Here is a 25,515-nt window from a genome sequence, read left to right as displayed (position 1 = left end):
GGCAACATCGCACTTCCTGTTTTCATCACCCAGTGTATGATGGGAACTGGAGTCATAAAAGAAAGTACATGTATATTCAACATAAAAATAAGAAAAATAATAATAATAGGAGCGACATAATCCTGAAATATTAGCCATTGTTTGTTTTTCATATTAATATTTATCAGAAGGTTACATCAATTGATTCTCCTCTATCCATTCACATTGGCAAAAATGCATGTGTTGTTTTATTTCTCTTTAAAATGTCCTAGAACATTGCAAATTAGGGAAATTTCTGAATACCCCAATTATCCTGAAAATAACAATAGATGGTCCCAAAAGCCTTCATATACTGTAATTGGAGTGCAAACTTTAAAAAAAGAAAGCCTAGTGAGGACTTAAACAAAGTGAATAAATGTTGCATCATACTGTATTTCACAAACAAGAATGAAATGAAAAAATCTTCATTTTGCAAACATTTCCTTAAAAAAAGTCATAGTGAGTTATACAATTTGACTTTAATAATCCTACAAGAGGCACCTTTAAATTAAATGGTAGCTGACTGGAATAAATCACAGTTGTAACCATAAAAATGAATGACATTTTTATTGGATTATGGATTGTAGAGGCATTTATTTAAAGTAAAGATCACTGTTTATATCTATAACAGTAACACCCTGTTGTGTGTGTGACCACAGCGTATCCTACACGGACAGTTCCCCGTCATGCGTGGTTATTTAATCCGTGCTGAATGATGGCAGTGCTGCGACAGGGGCCTCCTATACAGTAGCATGTGTTTTCTCTCTCTCCGGGCGGCTCGGCTCAAATCAAATCATTTGGTCTGATCCAGTGGAATGAAATAGAGTTAGAGAAGGTCAGCCGGTGGCGCCGTGTTTCTCACTCTGCTCTAATGTAATAAGAGCATGCTGAGAGAGGCATGGATTAGACCGTAATCCACCTGCAACTCTCTCTCATTTGTTTGCACCTATCCTCTCTCTCTCGGCTTCTCATCTGCACACTAGTTTTTATTAAAATTGTCAGACAGCCTTTGGTCATCGTTCGCTACAGGTTTCAGATCAATTTTAATGTTTTGATTACTTACAACCACCTAAATCAGTCGGACTGGGAATCCCCACATGAATGTTGGTCTTTGAGGTGAATTTCCTAAATATTATTGATTGTTTTGATGGTAGAAAATGAACAGCATTATGCCGTGTTCCAACTAAAAGCGAAGCAAATTTTTTGCTCGTTTAGTTTACATGTAAAGTCAATGCACAGAAGGAATATACGCGAGTAGAATGAAACGAATGGTGTGTCGCCATCCACTTCGAGATGTCAGCCAAGCACGCAGCAATGCGTGCCTCCACTTGGGTGTCACCGGGAGGAAATGACAAGACCAGCTGGGTGTCATCGGCATAACAATGGTAAGAGAAGTCGCGAATAACAGAACCCAGAGATGTTGTGTAGAGCGAGAAGAGAAGGGGGCCCAGAACTGAACCTTGTGGAACCCCCGTAGTCAGCATGCGTGGTTCCGACACGGCCCCCCCGGGAGGAACCATGTCACCTGGTAGGATCGACCTGTCAGGTAGGATGCAAACAGGGAGAGTGCAGAGCCTGAGACGCCCATCCCCTCGAGGGTGGAGAGGAGGATCTGGTGGTTCACCGTGTCAAACGCCGCTGACAGGTCCAGGAGAATCAGGACAGAGGAGAGAGGGTTCGCTCTCGCGGTGTGAAGCGACTCTGTCACCGCAAGGAGGGCTGTCTCTGATGAGTGACCCACCTTGAACCCGGACTGGTGGGGGTCCAAGAGGTTGTTCTGGTGGAGGTAGGAAGTAAGAAGTAGGAAGTTGTTTAGAGACAGCGCATTCAAGTGTTTTGGATAGAAAGGGTAGAAGAGAAACCGGTCTGAAGTTCTTGACATCAGAGGGGTCAAGTGATGGTTTTTTCAGAAGGGGGGTGACTCTGGCAGTCTTGAAAGCCGAGGGAAAGCATCCCGAGACGAGAGATGTGTTGATGAGGTGGGTGAGGAAAGGAAGGAGTTCAGTCGCAATAGACTGAAGAAGAGGGGAGGGGATCGGGTCAAGGGAGCACGTGGTGGGGCGGTTAGATGTAACAAGGTCGAGGACCTCGTTAGGGGAGAGGGGAGCAAAATAGGGTAAGATGGGGTGTGGAGAGGGAAGGGGGAGCTGAGGGGGAAGAGCTGGAGAGGGTAGAGAGGGAGAGGGTGGGCAGGGAGAGGGGGGCTGAGAGAAGGAGGATCTGATATCGTTTACCTTCTTATCAAAGAAGTTGGCGAAATCATCAGGGAGAAGGGAGGAAGTAGGAGGAGGGGGTGGGGGTTGGAGGAGTGAAGAGAAAGTTTCAAAGAGTTTTTTAGGATTGGAAGCAGAGGTTAGGATTTTAGAGCGGAAAAAAGACGCTTTAGCAGTAGCTAGAGAGGAGGAAAAAGTGGAAAGGAGAGATTGGAAGTTAAAAAGGTCCTCTCAGCCGCTCTTAGGCTCCGTCTATCAGTACGCACTGAGTCCGACAGCCATGGGGCAGGAGGAGTTGGGCGTGCAGGCCTGGAGGTGAAGGGACAGAGGTTGTCCAAAGAGGAGGAAAGGGTGGAGAGGTGAAGATCAGTAGCAGTATCGGGGGATAGGAGAGAGAAGGATTCAGGGTCAGGGAGGGCAGAGGTAACGGAAGAGGAAAGATCAGCGGGGGAGAGGGAGCGGAGGTGACTACGGGTAGAAACCATGTGGGTAGGTGGAGGAAGTAAGGGGGAGAGGAGAGGGAGAGGGAGTAGGACATGAAGTAGTGGTCCGAGAGCTGGAGGGGAGTGACAGAGAGGTTAGCAGTAGAACAGTGTCTAGTGAAGATAAGATCCAGCTGGTTGCCGGCCTTGTGGGTAGGAGGAGAAGAGGAGTGGTAGAGGTCAAAGGAGGAGAGGAAGGAAAGCAGAGGTTCTAACTTATCAGTCTGGATGTTGAAGTCGCCGAGCATGATGAGCGCGGAGCCATCGTCATGGAAGTGCGAGACTAGTGTGTCAAGCTCCTCCAGGAACTCACCAAGAGGGCCTGGTGGGCGGTACACAACAGCAATGGTGAGCTTGACTGGATAAGTGACAGTAACAGCATGAAATTCAAAAGAGGACGGGGAGAACTGTGGAACAGAGACAAGAGAGTATTTCCATTTTGGGGAAATTAGCAGGCCAGTGCCACCACCTCGCCTCGCAGCTCTGGGAGTGTGAGAGAAGGAGTACACATGTGACAGAGCTGCTGCGGCGTTTAGTTTCCCTGGATATCTGGGACTGCCACACAGAAATAGTAGTTATTTCTTCCATGGTTGATAGCGGAAATAAATAGCTGACAGAGTTTCCGTTTTCCTCCCCTTCTCCAGCGAGTCTAGCGCGAATATTCACTTCGATTTTGGTGTGAACGCAGCATTAGGCTGGAACAAATACAATGCACTATAGTTTGAGTAAATGGGGTTTACAAAGCTGCCTTCTGTTGGAACTTTCCGGTTTAAAATCACTAGAAAAGGAATACAATCTAGCTAGGTCAAGTCAGCTGCCTTTAAAATAAAACATTTTAGGGAAGTAACAATTTTTGCTCATAAAGGTTATCAGAATAATCTTTCCTTCACAAAACACGCTCCTTTTCCTGCTGATATATTCCTGAGTGTTGTGTTTACCTGAGCTGTCAAACTAAACCAAAGTTTACTGTAAAGAAATGCTAAAAAAATCATACTTGCAGAGCAGAGACCTCATTGTATTTTTTCCTGAGCGTCCGGCTGCAAGAGATTTGTCAATGGCCCTTCAGATGTAGTATGTTATAGACGTATTGATCGGTTAATCTCCATGTTTTGTCAGTCATTATATTTGATGGATTAACACAGTATTCTATGCAGACATGTTTGGCCCTAGAGAATAGATCCTACTGACTGTCTGGCGCCATCATCCGACAAAGTTTTGATTTATCCGACACTTTATGAGCAGCTGCCTGCAACACTGAAGACCTTCCCATCAGCCTCAGCTGTACTTGGTGTTCTGTGCTGATTAGCAAACATTAGCAAGCTAACAAACTAAGCTAGTTAACATTACCATTAGCTGTGTTTCCATTCACATATTTTTATGAATTTTTACGCATTAGAAAAAGCTAAATTCTACAAAACTTCCTCAATCAATAACTAATGTTTTAGTGTTAGCTTGTGGCGTTTTTTGCCTTTGTTGAAAAAGGGTTGATGGTCTAAATGTATTATGGGAACATCTTTGCTGATAAAATTCTGACTTAAATCACATGACTAGTCAGCTATTTCTGCTGTTCCTAGCTGACATGCAATTAAAACTTTTCCAATTCAAACAAATTCCTAAAGACCTCTTGAAGATGGATAGATGGTCAAGATCCCTTGTTTTTTGCTGGACATTTGAATGGAAACCCAGCTATTGTGAGCATGTTCTACAATAAACCTTTTTTCCCTGTAAATATTCTGATTCACCATGATTCATCATCCACTGAGTCACTCACCTCCTGTTGCTATAAGTGGAGGTGTGTAATGCTTGTTGTGTGCATATTTCTGATAACTACAGTAATTTAAGTGAACGGGGAGGAAAAATAAAAAAACACTCAAGCAAATGAAACGAGATAAAGGATAAAGTGTCACGTCGCAGAACAGCGACCCACCCAAAAGTGACTTAATCATTCCCGATTCCAATCTGTGATATTAGCTCCGGACATCATGAATCAATTACCTCATAAAATATGTCGTGAAGCAAACGGCAGCATATCCATCACGTCAGAGGCGTCTGAGACGAGATTATCAATAAGAAGCTGAATTGATATATCAGCCCGATGTACTATGACTAACAAACCCTCTTCATGGGTCTAACTTTACTTTGCACAGAAAATATTGAGCATATTTTGCTAAAACTGCTCCAAAGCTCAAATCATCTCATTCATGACCCCGAGGGAGAAATGTGACAGCTTCCCACCGCTGAAGTGTGTGTTTGTGTCAGTCCACTCCTTGGCTTCTTCCTACTCCTCTAACCCCCACCCCCTATGCATAAGACAGAGACAACTGTTATCATGTTCCATCAGTGGTGTCAAGGCTGTAACACAGTGAGCAGAAAGCAGATTTCATTCTTTAAACAGTCCTTGGGGAGGCTCCAGCAGCAATGTGATGATGGCGACAGCAGCTGAGTTCATGGGAATAGTAACTAAGGTGTGTATGTGTGTTTTTTAATGTTGGAGGCAGGAACATGATGTGTATCACTGTGAGACGATGTGTCAGGAAGCTACGCAAATTATGGGAAAATGAGGGCTTACTCAATCATGGTGTGTCACATGGGGTGAACAACTTTACCTGGAAGAAGATGTGTGCAAAGTATGTCCTATACATTTCAGTATTTATGTTTTAATGATGATTTATTGTAGATTTTTTTGTGTTTCCAATATTGTGAATACGTCATCCCTCTTATGGCAGAATCAAATTACTTCAGCCACTGATCCAAAAAAACAGTGATGAGATAGGCCTACTCGACGTTGATCCTGATCCTGGATTAAAACAACCCCGGGGTGTCGCTCAATTTACGTGAGGGAATTTGAGCAAGTCTGGATGGGATTTAGCAATAATACCATCTGGACAGGGCTGGTGATTTACTCTGAATATTAGGCCTCCTTTCAGGACAGCATTAGTGTTATCAGAGGGAGAGTTTTACTTGAGTGAAACTGTGATTTCGGTCCCATGTGGATTTATTTTGTTTTGAAATTTAAAACAGAAGCTATGGAAGTTTTAGTTTACAGGCATCAGTTCCTCAACAGACTCTGGTGTCTTCTGTTTGATCCAGGAAGTACTGGACAGTATGTGACGCACGCATGTATACGCTAAGATGTTAGCAGCTACATTTTCGCTCGAAGACTGTAGAAAAACTCATAACATTTGCTAATAAGCTCTAAACAAAAAAATACAACGGAGGCTCATGGGAAAGTTATACGTTTTTCAAGTATTTAGTTATAAAAAAAAGCCACAAAAAAAGCGAATTGCACAAAAAAAGTCTAAAAGAAAATGACCTGATGATGGCTGAAAGTCACTGGATCACTAAATTTCAAATTTCATATTTCAGTGCATACGAGAAAACTCTCACCTGCTTGTGGCAATAGATGTAAAGTCATGGTATCAGCAGAGTTATAATTATTCCTCATCTGGGGGCTTCAGATATTTTGACCAGATTTAAGATAAGATAAGATAAGATAAGATAAGATATGCTTTATTGTCCAGCAGGGAAATTTGTCTTTGGCTCCAAGCCTCTGCATCACACTTTACACTAGCTAGCATTACAATCCACATGCAGGCATAGAACATAGATCATACATACACTCATGCATAAACATGCTTAAATACACATGATGACAATAGTTAGGAACAATAAAATAATAAAACCAGGTGTGATCAACACAGATAATAAATAATATAGTCATAACATTTTAGACTCCAAAAAAATGATATCGTACATCACTACATTTTTGTACCGATTTAGCCTGCAGATTGGCATTCATAACCGCATGCCTGAAGGCAACAGCTGAAATTCTGGGTTCAGAATATGTGTTGAGTCGTTGTGCCTCCCTTAGCATAGATTTTTCATATAAGGGCTGAAGATAGTGTTTGCAAGGCAATCCATCCCTCTAGCCATGCCACTAGCATGGGCAAAAAAGAAGGCTTCATTTGCGAAATGAAGATAGCTGTTTTTATTTATTCTATATTTATATTATCTGCAATCCAGGGAATATCAATCAAACTGGTGTTGGGTTGTTTTGATCAAATATCTCCAATAAATAAAAAATAAGTCTTGCACTCAAGAGATTCTCAATCAATATGCTGTTGGATTATTTATTTTAAGAATGGCTTTTATCTTGTTTTTTTAAGCCTCCAAATGTCTTAATAATCCTAAAAACAACAATTGTTTGGATTTCAGAACTGAAACATGAGGATGCCGGTTGAAATTGAATGTCCGAAGCATGACGTGAATTCAGAACGTTGTGAAATGGAGTTCTGACAAAACACAGCAACATACTGCAGCATCTTACAAAAGGCTGAGAGAAGCCCCAGTCAATACAACCACCGAAACAACAAACCCCCAGATTCTACCCACTTGAAGGGTGCGTGTGTGTGTTCGTGCATGTGCAACTCAACACTGCGCGGATGCACATCGATTCCCAGAATGCCTTGCGTCATTGAAAAACACTCTTACACCCTCTGTCGGAGTGAAAGACTGTGTATAGGGAATAAAAACTCCTCTATAGATGTGCTCACATGCAGAACTACACGCACACACACACACACACACACACACACACACACACACACACACACACACACACACACACACACACACACACACACAACAAATGTTCAACTTGTGAAAGTGAAGCTTTTCCTGACAGGTATGCCTGATAGTTTACACATTTACAGATTTATACAGTGTTGAATTCCATGTTTAAACATGAGGAATATCCCCAACTTGTTCTTTCATGTGTGTGTATGTGTGTGTGATGTCCTATCCAGGATATGAGGTGGGATTATTCCCGCCTCTACGAGTTTGACCTTGTCAGGCGCGTGCCGGGTCGAGGCAGACGGGGGCCCCCCCAGGTGCCAAACCAGGATGTTCCATGTCGCTCCTCCCTGACATGCTGACATTTACCGCGCCGCCGGCGTCTTTGTGCTGCTCTCATCACCGTGACAGCGGCGACTTACAGATCGGCAAGAAAATCCCTGCGCAGTATCAATTTGCTCAACCATCTCACGCTGAATAGGAGGGGATAAGATGCACTCAGGGCGTACACACACGTGCACGTACATTTCCAGAGTGTAGAGGCAGGAGTGAAAAAAACACACAAACACCATACTGGAGTGAGATCCAACACCCAAATTGTCTGGTGGGATAATATACCCTCAGAGGAAAATGATTGAAAATGACTGGGGGTGAGGGTGACATTTTGTGCACACTGGCCCATGATTTACATCCCTGTGATTATATTATCTAGTCCCCAAAAAAAAAGAAGATAGATGGATTTCAAGCCTGTAAATATGACAACATGGCGGCTGTGAAGACGCATTGACATGCATGAAGCATTTCTCATTATCTTTTTCAATATTGATCGGGCATCAAAAGAGCGTCCAATACGCATGCAGCTAAGCTGTCTATCATCTGCTGCAGGACGGGCATAATGCATAATTAATAATCCTCCTGACACGGCGGCTGTAGTCGTCATGAATAGTTTAGAGAGCCTCATGACTAACTCTAATGAAGCAATGTTCTAACTTTAGGTTTTAATATTAACTAAGTGTAACACTCTCTAATGGAGTTATAGGATGTGTTGCCCTTCTTAGTGTCCCACACATTTGAGTTCCCAGGAAATAGTTTGTGTTTTTTATTTGTCTATTTCTGTGCACGCCCACCTGCAAGAGGAAGCAATCACAGCCGTCATGACACGACCTCTGCTGTCTTTATCTGAGCTCACAGAGGTGAATGGATTCAAGAGAAAATACCTTCGAGCACTGGAATAGGAGTGCTGCATATTGCTTTTTTTTCTTACTTTATCGCTATGATATTTACGTTTAGGTTATTTCTAGAAAAGCTGTTTAACCTAGACATTATTTATTGTTTAAATAAGTATGTTTTATCTCCTTCATATTAATGACTATTTAAAGTCTTTGCAGAGATTTTGCACATTTATATCTGCTCTCATGATTTCACTGAAGAATACATTTTGAAATGTGAACTTATATCAGGATACATAATTACAAATAGTAAAATTAGAAAGTAAAGGTTAAATTGACCGAATTACTGGATTTGTTTTACTGGAAAATAACTTATACACTATAAAACAAGACCTGTATAAATAGGTAGTGTAATAAATTAACTGTACAGTATATATATTATTTACTAACTGTGTATTAACAGAATATATATTACGATTATACTGTTTTTTTAAAGGTACCTTGTGGAGTTTTGGACCACTAGTAGCACTACAGTTCAATGTTCACACATGCTGAAGTGTGCAAGCAGGATGATACAGTGTTATTCCTGCAGCTTGTTTTATGCTAATTACCATGATTTGCAGCGGGCAGTGGCAATGTGTAAACAAACACAGTAATAAAATCCGACAAAAGCAAGGGGGAAAAAAGCAAATATGGATGTAAACAATGCAGGATATATTACTTTGCAAATGAGAAATGCATTCGAACAGCTTTGTTTCACAGAACCTCAAAGATACACACAATGGGTTTTTGGTGACTGAATGTAAACACCTCCACAGGGCAGCTTTAAATCAATTGTGAAATAGAAAACCAACATAATTGATTGATAAATTTAAACTTAAAATATGCCATATAATTGTAAGATGTCAGACAGTCAGCAAATGGGCAATTAGCGCTTGACTTTATGTCGTTGCACAATCCTTTATTTGACATTATCTCTATCTGAAGTGACACTGAGTGGCACTGACCCTGTGGCTCAGTATAGCTACATGGCTGTTCCCAGAACAGCAGACAGCGTCCATTCTGCAGTTAATGTGGCGCACTGAGAAGCTGCAGTAAAGATAATGTAAGGGTTGTAAAAGTGCTAAAGCTAATTAGCGCTCTGGCAGAGGTGCGCCAGGTGAACGGAGCTGGTTTAGATGGAGGACAGACGGGCAGAAGGACGGAGGTGATGTTTGCGTCACTAACACAAATATTGATTAGCCTCTGATACGGTATGACAATGTCAAAGAGAGATGGAGCCTCGGTTTGATGCCAACCACACACATCCTCATCTTGCCCTCAATTAATCTGCGTTAGCTTGTGGATTTATATACATGTCTGTATGTTGTTTTCACCTTTGACAATGTTGTTTTCACCTTTGACTTACTGATGAAACAATTTCGTCTTTGTGTAACCATCATGTAACAACTTGACCCGCGAGTTCCTTTTCAATCAGAGAGGAAAGTCAGTGAATGAATCATACATATTAGTGTTTGTTTCTCATTAAGTCCTTGGAATATGCATTTAACCGGAGCTGAAGCTAAAAATGAGCCAGTTAAGGCATTGACTTTGAGCAGTATATCTGTGTATAACTACACAGAGATGACCTACTATTGTACTTTCACTGTACAAGTCATTTTGAATAATGAATCCCTGTCACCAGATGAATCAAATCATTCAAGAATATTAACAGATTTTGAAAAAAAACCTGCAAACATCCAACCACAGTGTTTTTAAAATGACTACTTTCTACCGTATCTGTTCTTTTTGCATTGTATATGCATTGAATGAGAGCATTTGATATGCAATGGTGACGTTTTGTAACCATTTGATATGAATGATGGAATACTGGGCTGAGTTTGTGCAAACGATTTGCTGCATATTTACCTTGCACGATTGCTGGATTCTAGCAATGTCCCGAAATCACAGGACCACATATCACACGGAAATATATCTTGTCAGGCGTCAAGTGATGCTGGGAGTAAATCTTTATTTAAAGAAGAGAAAAGAAAAGCACTGAAGACTTTTCTCCATGTAAAACATGTCTTTTGCTCTCTCCCAACTTGCTTCAGTAAGAGTTTAATGGACAGATGGTTCATTCAATCATCATTCATTTGGGTCAGGTTAGCTGCTGAGTGTCAAGACATACTGAAAATTTCAATTGGAGTAAATAAGGTTTATTGTTTTGCTATTTTAAGGAGTACTGTTGTAATTGAGTTGTAATGAGGCGTTTTTGAACATTTTGTTTCAGCTGAGATGCTTTGGTGGCCTCTGGTTGCTATGTTACGCAATATCAACAGAAGTAAAAAAAAATTGTCACAAGGTAGGGTACTTGTTCTGGATGAAGGGAAGGCTGAAGCATTTAAGGGAGAGAGGACGGACCCGCTGGTCTATGCATATTCATTTCCATTCCATTGTTGTTGTTCAGTACTTGTAAGCCATACATGTATGTAACAGGTCTTCTTTGTGATATTTGTCTCGTGACAATGACGAGCGCCGAATTTTACCCAAAAATGAACATGTTTCAACTCACGGTGACCAGAAAAAAACCATCTAATTGCAAAGAATCCTAAAAGCCAAAAATATAAACATAGCGGTTGTGATGGTTCCTTCCCATCGCCTGCGGTTGGCTTGCCTATAGCGTGGTATTGCAGTGAAATGGTCTATAATGGTAAGAATATCGACATACAGTTACACAGAAAAAATCTCCCTGACCTTTCCTCGCCTTCTTGATCACAGGTGGTTGGTAAAATGCCTCATTTAATGACAATAATTAGGGTTATTTTAAAGGAACATTTATGATCCCTTTATGATGGAAATGGTTTATTTTATTTGGCCCATCAGTCCGTCCTGTGTAATCGGTGTAATTTTGCGATGTATATAAAGGTCACCGAGCCAATTTGACATAACGTTGCATTGTGGGAATAAAACGAATACCACGAGCCACCCTGTAAAGACTTGTAAAGACTTAATAGTGCACTAAAGGCAAGCTAAACGGTTTTCCGGCTATTATGACATAAAATAACTAAATAACAGTACGAGCAGGAACAAGGCCTGATTATATTGTTGTCAAGTTACCGTGAATTTAACGACCAAATGATGTCAGGGTCCAAAGAAAGGTCCTCTGTTCCAGTCCATTATTGTGCTTTAACACAGGATGGACCATTTCATGAACGATGCTTGATTGGTGAGAAATGAGCAGCCAAAAAAAAGTGCTTACTAAATCAAATCCAAAGCCAAGATCCACTTAGTTTATTAGTGATTCTGTCAGTGCTACATTAGTCAACATTAGGGTGTGCAGGGACTAACCTCAATATTTCAAATACTCAGTTAGACAAATTGTATCTGTGTTGTTGGAACAGACATTTTGCATGCAAGCTAAGCACTTTTTTTGCTTAAATGTGTCTCGTTCTGGTCTGCAGAGGTAAACCACCTTCTTGTAAAAGTGGAGCAGCAGCATGAGATGTTATAAATTGGAATATGTGACCCCTGATCTATCGTTTTAAGCTGTAAGGGGAACAGGCTCTCTTTGTGTTGCCAGGTTTAATCACCTTCCACTCACGGTGGCTGTGCTTTGAATAGCAGGAGAGAGTACAGTCTGACTTCCACTTCCTCCCATGGGCCCTCACTGAATGATCCAGGGTGGTTCTACCACGCAAAGATCAGAAGAGAGGACGCAGGAAGGCGATAGATAGAGATAGATAACTAATTTGGGAGTGAAGTGGAAACGGCAGCATAAACACAGCGAGCTTTGATGTACGTCAACAAGTCCTCATTAACATTCTATGGTATTTTGAAAATGGTTTGGAACGGATATTAGAAAGGCGGGGAACACCGTTTTTCAAAACATGCTGCAGTTAGTGAAGTGATAGATGACTAGATATGTAATTTAGTTGCTTTATTTTTTTTTATTTTTAGACACACCTAAGCAATTGTTTTTATTGAAAAGGAAATGAGGAGGAAGAGCAGAAGAAGCAGTTGGCTTGTGGGTTTCTGTTGGGGATGCACCAATAACGATGACAGATATTGTTTCTAATGAGACCGATCTATTCAATTTGATTCTATTCTAAAGCTGCAATATCAATATGATTTTAAACTGAATATCTTTGGGCTTTGGACAAAACCAAATATTTAAGGACATCACCTCGGACTTTGATGAACTTGGATGGATATTTTCCACTATTTTCTAGAGCAGATTAATCAATAGTGAAAATAGTCATTAGTTGCAGCCCCACATTGTATTACTGGAATTTAAATTCCTGTTTAAGTTTTGACCAATTTGTTGCTGCATTAAAAACAAATACAATAAATACAGTTTAATTGTAATTCCTGTTAATGTTAAGATGTTTCTCCAAATTAGTACGATTTCGTATTTTGATAATAAATAACAATTACGTAAAATATATTCGTATAAGATAAGTATATGTTTATATATATATATATATATATGCATATATGCATGTATATATATGTATGTGTATATATATGTATGCATATATATGTATGTGTATATGTGTATATACAGCGGGTAAAATAAGTATTGAACACTTCCCTGTGTCATTCCATTTTATTACACATAACTTAATTTCTGAACTTATTTGTTTGGTTTTCTTTGTATGTATGGATTACTTGGGTTGTTACCGACATGTGGTGAAAATTGCATGTCAATAGCACCTTTAGAAATATATTTTCTGAGAAAAATGGTGACGTGTTCAATACTTATTTTACCTGCTGTATATGTATGTATATATATGTATGTATATATATATGTATGTATATATGTATGTATGTATGTATGTATGTATGTATGTATGTATGTATGTATGTATGTATGTATGTATGTATGTATGTATGTATATATATGTATGTATATATGTATATATGTGTATATATGTATGTATATGTATGTGTATATATGTATGTATATATATGTATATATATATATATGTATATATGTATGTGTAAATATGTATATATAAATGTTTACATATGTATGTGTGTGTATATGTGTATATATATATATATATATATATATATATGTATATATATATGTGTGTGTGTGTGTGTGTATATATATGTATACATATATATACAATTATTATTTGAACCCTTGATCAGCCGATACACAAAGCCCAGATATCTGTATTGGTATCTGTATCAGGAATAAAAAAGCTGGATTGATGCATTCCTAATTTCTGTCATGAGCAATGTATACCAGGACACTCAACTCATACATACTCTAGTACAGCCTCCTACAATGAATGTGTTGTTTGTTCATACATCTGGTTGAATAAGGGATAGAAAAACTATTTCAGAGTAGATATCCAGGGCTGTTTTTCTCCAGCAAGGTGAAACTGCAAAAAAAAAAAAAAAAGGAGGAAACGGTATGAAGGGCAAATGAAGGAATGGAGAAACGCGGCGCCGTGGAAAAAAATGCCATAGATGACAGACACTTAATAAGAAGCCAAATTTGAGGAATGGCTGCGGGTGAACGACAGGAATAAATGAAGAGAGGGAATGAGAGGAATAAATGATAGGAGCGGTAGAGCCGTCCTCCAGCCAATCACGGGCTGTTTTTTCATTCTGAGCAGGATTTCTCGGGTGGAGGGCTGCGACGGCACACACACACACACACACACACACACACACACACACACACACACACACACACACACACACACACACACACACACACACACACACACACACACACACACACAGGAGAATAGAGAGCGCAGTGACACACACACACCTACAGTTACTACTTACCGTACACGGTAAAGGAGACAGGTGTAGAAACAGCAGGAGGCCGAATCAGCCTAGCTGTTATCAATGCTTCCTACCTGATCCCTCCATCTCTGCACAACATACAGAAACAATCACACCCGGCTGCAGACAAACAGGTGTAGACAGCAGGAAATTTAGACTATGGTGGCATTTTTGTGATGTGTGCTGTTGCTCCCATAATCTATTTCCCTCTCCTTCTCACTTGTTACAACACACACACACACACACACACACAGAAATATTTTTGGCAGAGGCTGCCCTACCTTCACACTCCGAGGTCCCTGACCCAATTTGAGCAGTATCAGTGAGCGATGGTGGCCCACTGGTGCCAGAAGACCTGGGTAAAACGGAACAAAAAAAAAAAAGTTGTGTCATTTTTCTCAACTTGTCCTGATGCAAACTTCTCTCCAATGGGAGGTCGGTGAACATTTTGCTTCTGAGCATTTTTAGTTTTTGTTTCGGGGAAATATGTCCGTCTGTTACTGTCCTAATAACACACAAGATGAACTAAATATTTTGTGAATTTAAGCTCGTAAAAAAATAACAAACATTTAGTTGGATCTTGAAAATGTGAGGAGGCTTGTCGGAGGGGATTTCAGAAGATTGTTAAATGCCAAACCAGGACAGTTTACAGACACTCCAAAGGGGGCGCACTAGTTAAATTTCACAATTTTACAGCTTAAAAAAACCTTTCCTGGATGAAATACAGGGTCACTTTTAGTGTAATGCGCCATCTTATTAAAGGAGCACACCACAGATTTTACAAATTATGATGAGTTTACTGAGAGACTCTAAAGTCAAAGATAAAATAACCCTGATGATGTCATCCGGGTGATCTTGGATTGGTTTTGAGACTTTTTTTGACAGAAAGCCGTTACAAATTTGGGATTTGGAGTATGATATACCAGGCATGCAGCTTAGTCCCACATCCAGGGAGTGCAATACCAACACTATGGACACCGAAGCACAAGTCACCCTTTGGTATCTGTGTGAGACACACCGGGCTTTCAACCGACTCCAATGTCAACGAAGCGTCATTATTGGACGCTCAGAGAAACGGACGTAGTATTAAGATTGAGAAAAGTCTGCTACAGATGGCAGAGCGAGAGGTCTATGGGTCAAATAGAAACAAGACTTTTACTAATGGGATGGGCTTAGTTTGAGTTACGTTACAAACGCACTTATTTTAGGCCAAACCATAACTTTTTTTCAAACCCTGTACAAGCAGTTTTGTTGTCTTAATCGAAATGCGACTGTCTCACAACTATAACCACACAGGAACCTCTTGCATCAATAATACAAGTGGGGATGAGACCACATTGAAGCAGGGAAATGTAAGATCACGTGTTATTCTTTTCCTTGTGTGCCGAGTAAGTCTCTCCCTGAGACTAGTAATTCATTCCAGACAGCCTGCGCTGTTAGATCAACCCTCCCATCATGTGTGAGATTATTCTGAGTCAGGTGTGTTCTGAACCCTCCAAATTATCACACTGTTGTTTTTTGGCAATTTGCTGAAACTACTGACTGTGTTGTTTTGTCTCTCCCTGACCCTGTGATTGTATTCACAGCCATGAGCGGGACTGAGACTATTAATCCAATAAATACACACCTGAGTCTGTTTAATTCCTCTGTGCCTGGCAAAGAGCCAGTTTGGGCTCAAAACGTTGTACCTTCATGTACTATAGGATATATCATCCATCACATCTGTCTTCCTGTTTCATCTGACTGCCATGACTGCAATGTCTCTCCGTTTGTAGTTCTCCTAGGAATAAGTACGGAGTCCTCTCCAGGGACGTCCCACAGACACAGGAACAATATTTTCTCTGCTGTTCTCAGACGTACTGTACACTCTTGGCGTCTCTGTACTCCCCTCCCTCCCTCCTCCATTTTCTCCTCCACTCTTCTTCTCCCCTGAAGGTAAACACTGCCAGCAGAAGCAGTAGAAGTGTCACCCGAGGCCATCGACTCCCACAGTCTGCAGCAGCCGCTCATATGTCCCATCTCTCTCACTGCACCATCAGCCTTAATGCACTCATTACCGCACACTCCACTAGAAAGGATAGGTTCACAGACTGCTGCGGCTGCGTGAGCTTTTAAAACAGGGTGATGTAACCGATAGCAATTTACATATAAAATACACCAGAGAGATGAGGGCCTGTGTGGAGGCTGCATCAACATTTTGATCTTGTTTCCTCCCTCAAATCCCCTAATAGAGCGTAAACAAGATTAGCATACATTTTGTGCGTCGGTCAGTGGGGACATGATGCTTCTATAACGACCCCATGAAAGCATTGTGAGAGCATTTTCCCGCTAAACTCATTTTCTGTGGTATTTACAAAAAAAAACCTTCCAGTTCCTCGTTGGATTTTTTTGGCCTTGAATGCACCGGACAAAGCCTCAATGTTGGCATCTTTCCAGGTTTTTTTTTCTGTTGAATCATGAGCAGACTAAATAAGGCTGAGGGGAGCCATATCCGTTGTGCGGTTGGAGGCGAGCCGGCAACACTCAGGGGTGATGATGGCGAACAGCTGGGCCCGGCTGCCGGAGCCGGCGGCGTGCGATGGGATGATCGATAGCTCAGAGGCAGGACTTCAGCCTGTGTTTGGGCCGCGTGGCACTACACAGTGTGGAGTGGGGAATAATTGTTTCATCTCTGATATCTGGAGCTGGGACTTTTTAATTTTCCACTGGGCTCTGTGGAGGGCAGTAAGTGACGATGACTTGTGGTTAGAATTGAAAAAATATGAGGTAGAGCTTTCAGCTTAGGGATCCTTTTGAAATAAATGGATGTATTACTCTGCCATTCACTGGTTGATATCGTATTCAGCTCATCATGCTGTTAACATGAACCTTTGATACCGTGTGGTGGAGTCTTCCTGCTCAATTGAAGAAAAATATTCAGCTGCCCTCACTGCCGTTACAATAGAAGATAATATCTTTCAGGGAACAAAATAATGTGATTCCCATTCAGGAGTAAGTGATAATAATAGTGACAGAAATACTGAAGCAAAGGGTGTTGAAATGACATCCTGTTCCATTAATGAACTGTTCCAATGACGAGGGTCCTTTGAATACCATCAAGTACTGAGTTCTTTAATCAAAGGATTTTCAAGGATACATGTGTGTATCCTCCATGCTCTTAAAACACCCACAATCCTTTGCACACAATGTATCGCCCTGTTTCCTGATTTGGAGCGACCCTGCACAATTGTGAGATGTTTTTTTAAACAGGCCCTATCGTGCTATTTTCCGGGTGCATATTTTTATCTCAAGTTACAGTTACAACATGCGTTAATGCTCATAATCTCATAATCCTTGTTTTTCTCATCCTGGCTGTCCTGCAGCACCTCTTCTCACCCTCTCTCTGAAACGCTCCGTTGTAGCGCTTGCTCCTCCCTCCAGAAAGCAAAGTCTGCTCTGATTGGTCAGCTAGCCCACTTTGTTGGGATTGGTCAACGTTTCACATTTCAAAAAACTCTTCCTCTGGAGCTTCACCTCCACCTTTCTGTTTTGTTGTTTGAAGGCCAAACTAGCCGGAAATTAGGTTTACGTCACTTCCGTCACATTATGACCTCATAAAGTGACATTATGACCTCATAAAGTTACATTGTGACCTCATAAAGTTACATTGTGACTTCATAAAGTTACATTATGACCTCATAAAGTTACAAAAGTGAAGGACAGAATTCAATGGAGCCATTTCAGGAGCTCAGGAGCTTCTGAGGGGAGGGTAACTCCTTTTAGGCGTGGACTTCAGGTTTTACACTCTACGGACCTTTTACAAAAATATATACAACACACTAAAGAAGAGGGAAAAAGTGGAAAAGCATGATAGGGCCACTTTAAACAGTTTTAAAATAGCAAGGTTTTAGCTAAAATGTATGTTTTGGGAATTGGTGATCACAAGTCTGAATAAATGAGACTTAGATTATACTGAACGAGTTGCGCGAGAGTTTGTAAACAAATGTTTTGATGTAGTTTTGCTTTTGTTAAATGTGGCCCCCATTTACTTTAATTCCTCAAGACTTTTCTCAGTTTTTTTGGTCCTCCGTTCCCCATGGAGTCATGCCAGAAATGCAAAGTTTTCCTCAAGCATACAAGGTAACACAGGACGAGTGATTGATACACAAATGGTCATTTTGTTGGTGAAGTATTCCCTAAAGATGCCAAGTGTGAAATTTCAGTAGGCCTAAATGGTTTCTATGCAGCAGCAATCTGTTTAGTTTGAGAGTTTGCCAACGTCTTTAACAAGCTTTCTCATAATCCATGCATAAGCTTTCCTTCACTGGATTATATAACGTAGTTATGTTCACAGAATCACTAGGCGTCTTTTTTATTTTCCATTAAAGAAAGGAACATGGACTGTTCTGTAATTCTTCAATGGAGAGAACATGGCTCTAAATCAAACATGCTCTGTATATTCAATCATGTGGTTGCTGTTAGATTTGTTCTGCTTTGTTGACCTTAGATCTAATAAACCTCATCCATGGTCAAAGAGAGTGTCAGCGTGGCGATGGGCTGTGTTTCATTGTGTAGCTCAGCTGCTGCAGAGAACGTCCTCAGGGGCATTAATGGGGGTCATAAACTCTGATACGGATATTTGAACACATTGAACTCTAACTGGCCTTGCTCAGACAAGGACACATGCTCTCCCCTGGGGCCATTTCCATGAACAGAATTGGAAAATAGAAACTATTGATTCCTCACTGTGTTTAATGTGATTGCCTTGACTGTGTTTTGTTAGAACCTTCTGGTCTCGTTCTTCGCCCGTCATTATCCGGAAGTCAAAGCGTATAGATTATGGTAATAGCTTGTATGCTAACCAAGTGATTTATCGGCCTCAGAGTAGAAGTATGTAATTGTGCATAATCGAAATGTAATCCAATAACAATATGCCAAAGAATGAAGGGGGGAAATGTGTAATCCGGCTTTAGATTTACTGTAAATGGCCTAAATCCGGCCATTGTGCACAGTGGACTTTTCAGTGGTGACAGGCGACAACAATGTGGCCTTATAGTATTAGAAATTACATAAAAATATCTCACAGGGAGTTTTAAAGACTCTACAGAGAGGGCTTCAGAAGCTGTGACCAAAAAAAAATTAACATAATTCACCCGTAAAAATCCTCATATTGGGTTTTGTAATTCCGTAACAATAATTACTTATATAGTTGTGTCAGCCTTCTCCTTCATGTTTCTGAGCAGACCGTCAAGTAGCCGTCTGATTAAATGGAGGTGTGTGTGTTTACTGTAATGTTCCCGCCGGCTTTACATTGGATGCCAGGTTCCCATTGATGGTTTTTCGACGCTTTTGCACAGCAGCGTTTTGGCTCTGCTCCGAGTCTGGGGCCGAGGTAATTGACACGTCGCCCACTGGGGTTTGTGATTAACTTTATTGACATATACATAGGGGGAGGTGGGTGGACGGCCTCGCACACAGTTGGCAGAGCTAACAGGCCTTTTCAAGCTGCTAAGACAAAATAGCATTGATGTTTTCAGGAACCCGGAACGCTGCTGTCCAGTGAAATGCCTGGAGAGAGGAGATTTAGAAGCACGGGTATTAAAGCTGCTGCCGGTGGAGTTTCTCTGCATCAGACACTTCATGATCGCTGTCAAGTGAGCTTCTATACGACGGAGAGGGTCAGCTGATCACCCTGACATGACTTTATGTATGCATCAATACATAAAGATAGATAAAGAGATACATCGAGAGAAAATAAACAGATTTTTATATAAAATAAATATTTTTTTACATTTATTTTTCCTCATTTAACAACGGATAAGAGAACAATCAACAGCCTAGGAACTTTTTTTTATTAAAAACTGTCTTTAATAATAGCAATAACAATTGTACACTTTATTTATATATAAGGTTACAATGTAAAAACAATTTAAAATAAATTAAACATTGAGCAAAGTAGATACATATCGAAAATTGTTGGCCTACAATAAGTAAAATATAACAATTTAAAATAATTATAATAATCATTAAAATAAAGTTTGACAGAATTCCTTTGTATACATATACCAACAAAAAATCTTTAAAAAGTTCAAAAAAGTTCTGTTAATGCTATATTTGGTGTCCGAATTGACGGTAGATTACTTTATATTTATATATATTTATATGTTATATTCATATTATCACAGTTCTTTTTTCATGTTTTCAATCTGTGTCCTTACTTTATGGAAGTGCAGCACTAAACCAATGGAGTACCCCATTAAAAACAAACTGAATTTTAATACTTACTAAAACAGATGATAGTTTACAGTTTATGTCCATCCTGACGTTCTCCAACATTATGTCCTGAGTTACATTTGTCATGCTTGATCGGCGTCTCCACATAGAAAACATGATTGTTCATGCTTCTACTGCAAGGAGAGAAAAGTATTTAACTTGTCAACAAATTCTCAAACTGTCCATCAAAAAGAAACAGACAAAAAAAGTGAGTCCACCGAGGGGGTAAGAAAACCCAGAGGGATTGTAAGGCATCCAGACCCTGATATAGAGAAACTGTTTTCAGGCCCTGGTGAGCAGTTTCCAGGGAGCCCGCAAGAAAACCCCGCCTATATCTGACTTGACGTGAGAGCTTGATTGACAGGTTCAGTCCTACCACCCGTCACTCTGACGACGCTCTCCTGTACTCGCACAGAGGGTCGGTGTCCTCGCTGTTACACCGCGGCAGAATGTCATTAACTCCGTGAGAGGAGGCCTTTAATGTAATTAAGAGTGAGGAGACGTTGCCCCCCCCCCCCACCACCCTTCTGCAACAGACACAACCCCCCCCTTTAAGCTCCTGTTGAGACAGCGTGTCTTTAATTAAAAATCCCCCCATCCGAATCACTCATCCATACACACTGTACACAAACACCACTCCTGGTTTCCAGTCGGAACATGTGGGCTTGATTAGTATTAATCCTTATCTCCAGAATGGACAGCTTCTCAATTGTGATTTTTCATTTTTTTATTTCCTCGGCTGGCTAATTTCATGAAGAGCATAATTACAGCATTTTCAATTCCGGCCCTCTGCAGAGTTATGAGGCTGACAGTCTATCTCTGCACAGCAGCTGAGAGCGGTTAGTGTGTGTGTGTGTGTGTGTGTGTGTGTGTGTGTGTGTGTGTGTGTGTGTGTGTGTGTGTGTGTGTGTGTGTGTGTGTGTGTGTGTGTGTGTGTGTGTGTGTGTATACATGTATCCCAGAGTGCTTGTGGATGTGCACTTGTGTTTTTTTTTTCCACTAAAAATGAGAATTAGCAGGTTATGCGGGTGACTAATACAAGAGATAATTTCCTGCCAAATCCAAATTGGAAAAAAGCGGCTGAAATCATGACAACTGTGTAAACCGCATAGTAGACGGCCACTCTTGTGCAAACAGGCTGGATTTACTAATAATGTTCGAGCCAAAATATTACGATAACGTGGGCGCTAACGTGTTAGAGTGCCAGCGAACCGATGCCTCGTCCAGAATGTGTTCAGCAACAGTGTTCCAGTAATCTAATTTACTTGCCGCCTCTGCTGTGTGTGTGTGTATGTGTGTGTGTGTGTGTGTGTGTGTGTGTGTGTGTGTGTGTGTGTGTGTGTGTGTGTGTGTGTTCCAACAGTAGGAGGATGAAAGGCTTGTCAGCACTGATTAGAGCTTCTGAACTGGCACAGTTTGAGTAAACGTGTGCGTTCGTGTGTGTGTTTTCATGCCTTGTGCTTTGGTCACTCTCCAGTAGGGGAGATGGTGGCTGCCCTAAGGCGTCGGCCATGTTCCCATCCTTTTCCAAGCTCCTCCTTTCATCTCCCCCTCATATCTTTCTCTTTACCTCCTCCTCTTCCTCCGAGCGATGGCGGTGCGTCTGTTTCCCGCCTGATACCTCTGCTCTCACTCAAACAGCTGTCTCGCATTTTGGTGCACTTATATGCGAGACCGCCCTTTACAGCAAAAAGGAGCTCCTGTGTTTATTAGGACGCTGGCAGCTCATCACTGATGCTCTGTCAGCTTTGATAGTAACTTGAGGCCCCTGAGGCTCCGTGCCCCCCCCCCCCCCCCCATCCGATACTTTGCCACCGTCCTCCAGCTCTGCAAACACAGGCCACCGCTGCCAGTAAAAGCATCTCTGCCTTCACTGATAATGAGCTCTGTGTCCTCAAAGATAGTCTATACTGTGGACGAGTGCCAGATTCCCTTCGAGGTGTTGAGCTCTGTCGCGACTTCTGACACCGAGAGGACGGCAGCGTTGGTCCTGAGCACACATTAGACAGCCATTAATATTTAGACTTGATTAAATGAAAATGTAAATGGGGCCCGTGGGGGGGAAGTTAGTAACCACAGCAGCAGAGAGCAAGGTAGGGGAAAAGTCAAGTTGTATCAAAGTTTTACTGGATGAGTGTGTAAAGCATACAGCGATTAATAATGTTTAAGACATCTTATATGGAGTACTGAAGGTCCTAAAAAATTATTTAGTATGCGAAATATCCAAACAGTGATAACCCAGCGAATAAACTAATAATGAAATAGCGCTGCAGCATCCATTAGTTTTAAAGCACACAGAGTTCCTTCTGACCATAAATCTACCTCTTAAAAGCCCTAATGTGACGCGGAGGCACATATTTAGCTAACAGTTTAGCGCCGCAATTAGCATTTGGGAGCTCTCTGCCTCTGCCAAGTGAAAGCCGCCCAACATCTGCTCCTCCGCTGCCGCCGGGCCCAGCGCTCCGCAGAAGGCTAAACACTTATCAGGTCTGAGGCGAAGTGATAGGCGGACGTATAAAAAAAGAAGAAAGAAGGGGCGCCCCCCCCCCAGAACTGTTTTTGAGTTTACATTTAAAGTGGCCCTATTATGCTTTTCCACTTTTTCCCTCTTCTTTAGCGTGTTATATATATGTTTGTACATGTAAAAGGTCTGTAGAGTGTAAAGCCTGAAGTCCACGCCTAAAAGGAGTTACCCTCCCCCTCAGAAGCTCCTGAGCTCCTGAAACGGCTCCATTGAATTCTCTCCTTCACTTCTGTAACTTTATGGGGTCACAATGTTACTTTATGAGGTCATAATGTAACTTTATGAGGTCATAATGTTACGAAAGTGACGTAAAACTCCTTCCGGCTAGTTTGGCCCTCAAACAACAAAAGAGAGAGACGGAACTGGAGCTCTGGAGGAAGAGTTTTTTGAAATGTGAAACGTTGACCAATCGAAACAGAGTGGGCTAGCTGACCAATCAGAGCAGACTTTGCTTTCTGGAGGGAGGAGCAAGCGCTACAATGGAGAGTTTCTGAGAGAGGGTGAGAAGAGGTGCTGCAGGACAGCCAGGATGAGAAAAACAAGGAGGATTATGGGCATTAACACATGTAAACATGTTGTAACTGTAACTTGAGATAAAAATATACACCCGGAAAATAGCATAATAGGGCCTAAAAAAAGAGGGTGGTCCTCCTCCAGCGGTCACCTTGACTCGTGTCCCTGCTCCACCCCAAGCAGCTACAGTTAAACTCTGAGCAGCACATCTCACCACCCAGCCTCAGCTGTGCGGCGTGCACCATCAGCACATCCGCAGCATATTCGCCCTGATGGGAAGCCCCCCTGCGCCTGCCTGTGCATATTGGATTTATTTTTCGCTCCACCGGTGATGGATTTTCCATTTGCCTGTTTTGTATGGTGGTTGTGTGCCGTTGAGAGAAGCGGCACATCGAGACTGTTGCATCTTCTGTCACTCCCCGTCGCACTCCGTTTGTTCAATGCCATTTTTATGATTTCACTCTCCCCGGCAAGCACGTTTCTCCATATTGTGGGGGGCCCATTTAACCCTGATAAGTCATTGTTAAGGCAATACGGAGAAAGGGGGGGGGGGTCTTTACCATATTCAGACAGTGTCGACACCTCCCCACCTCCCTATTCTCTTATTTCCTGTTCCCATTTTCCGCTCTTTCTTTATCATTTTCCCTGTAGCTCCTCCACGGGCAAATTGTCATTTCAGAGCCCCCCCCTGCCCTAACAGGAAGGGGTGAGGCGGGGTGAGGTGAAGTTGGATAGGGGATTATGACAGAAACCGGATGAAAAGGGGAGAGAAAGGGGGAAGGCGGCAGAAAATAAAGTTGCTCTTATCAGAACTTGCCAGGAGCAACGTGCACACAAAGCTGCTCGGGAATCCAATTTAGTCTTCGCTGTTAGTTTAAGTGATATCAGTGCAATTAGCTGTCACGGGTCAGTGTGTGAGCCGGCAGCGTTAAGTGATTTCCTGAAATCCCACTAGTGGAAGCGTTAGGGGACGTCAAGTCACAGAGAAAGAAAAAAAAAAAAGACAAAAGAAGAATGAAACAACTTCTCTCACCCAACTCCACAAATGGACCACTTCTTTAGACAGCCTGCTTATAAATGTCAGCCGCCTCTTGGCTCCTTTGTTTTGCTCTTGTCAGCTGCTCATTCTGGATTTAAATGGATTTTCTTCCTCTCTATCGCTCCACAAGAGTTAGTTTTATGTCAGACTCATGCAACTCAGTTGTGCTGTATGTTGTACAGAGATGTCTACATGTTGTGAGTGATTAGATAGAAGGTGCATTGCCGGGATATGATCTATTTATAAACCTCCAGTTTCTGATGCTGTTTTCTGTTTGTATCATAGTTTGTTTTCAACCTAACATACTTAACTCTAAATGGTAGAAATGACCCAACAGGGTGGAAACTCAGTGAAAGCCAGCCCAGCTCTTCAGCATTCATAAACTTCTGAATGAGTTGTTAGATCTTTGCAGCTTAAAGTTGCGAGTGTGACCTCCAGGAGGGCCTGGGTACATCGTTAAGAGAGAAGTTATTGAAGTTCACATTCGCTGCATCCTTATTCGTTTATAATGCAGGAGCGTAGCGAGCACAGACTCTCCGGCAGTTTGAAGGCTCAGCGTTTCACCCAGTCTACTTGGAACCAGCGGCCTTTATAGAACTAATCAATTACTGTCATTAAAATGGAGAAAACAAAGCCCATTACAAGGCAATTATTGCATTACATTGTCCTAGGTATATTGGAAAAAAAGCAAGACAAAATTAAAAAATTCTAAAAATAAAGAATTAAAAATATAAATTAATTGAATTACATTTTTAAATATTTAATATATGAAAAATGATATATGATAAAAAAAATGTATACAACAAATGAAACAAGAATTTTAATTTGCTGCACTGAAAAACTAGATCCTACATCTTTCTTCCCATTCTACTCCAACATTCCTAAATCAATTTAATACCACATGGTTTGACAGTCACTGGAATATCATGCATTGCCCTTCAAG

The 25,515-nt window shown here is 41.4% G+C and overlaps 1 protein-coding gene across 1 annotated transcript in view; it reads left to right on the top strand.

Annotated features, from left to right (window-relative positions):
* LOC129092822 (calsyntenin-2-like) overlaps nt 1-25,515 on the top strand; it is a 165,182-nt gene that overhangs the window by 40,052 nt on the left and 99,615 nt on the right. The gene's annotated exons all lie outside the window — the stretch shown is intronic.

Source organism: Anoplopoma fimbria, chromosome 1 (assembly GCF_027596085.1).
Source record: "Anoplopoma fimbria isolate UVic2021 breed Golden Eagle Sablefish chromosome 1, Afim_UVic_2022, whole genome shotgun sequence".
Taxonomy (NCBI): domain Eukaryota; kingdom Metazoa; phylum Chordata; class Actinopteri; order Perciformes; family Anoplopomatidae; genus Anoplopoma; species Anoplopoma fimbria.
This window is presented reverse-complemented; position numbering and strand designations above follow the sequence as displayed.